The following is a 598-nucleotide window of genomic DNA, read 5'->3' as shown; positions in this document are numbered from 1 at the left end:
GTATACCCTGCATGTAAATGTATTCACATTACGTGAATGCGTGTCTTCATCATGAAAGAATGACTACTACTACCACTACTGAACCAGACATGCACCTCGTCCATATTCCTCTGCGGAACTTCTAATGAATTGATACATGTTGCAATGCGTTTGTATGTGTAGCGAACCTGACGTGAAGTTTGTGTGTAATGTTTGCTGTGTGTGTGTAGTGCTTCCACCTGCCATAAATTTTCCTAACAATGAGTGAAGTGTAATGATTGAATAATTGTATTGTTGTGTAGACCTGTTGCTCTCTGTGGCGAGACTTTTTAACGGGGCGATAGGCCAACACCTACTAGAGAGCAAGGCATCCACACGAAGCTTGTGACGTCGTAGAAGTAGGCCATCTCACCTATAGCCGTTGGATATGCTACAAAAATTCTTAAGTTATCGCATGCGTCGGTCTGCTATATCCAATGGCTATTAAGTGAGATGGCCTACTTCAGCGACGTCACAAGCTTCGTGTGGAGGCCTTGTTCCCTAGTAGGTGTTGGATAGGCTCGAAGATGAAAGAATGACTAAAAAAAAATATGCGCATTAAAAATATATTTAATATCAC

This window comes from Pholcus phalangioides, unplaced genomic scaffold (assembly GCF_987345545.1).
Source record: "Pholcus phalangioides strain wild (caught in Gottingen) unplaced genomic scaffold, Ppha-v1.0 ptg000009l_1, whole genome shotgun sequence".
Classification (NCBI taxonomy): Eukaryota; Metazoa; Arthropoda; class Arachnida; order Araneae; family Pholcidae; genus Pholcus; species Pholcus phalangioides.
The sequence above is the reverse complement of the archived record's forward strand: the minus strand, read 5'-3'. Positions refer to the sequence as shown.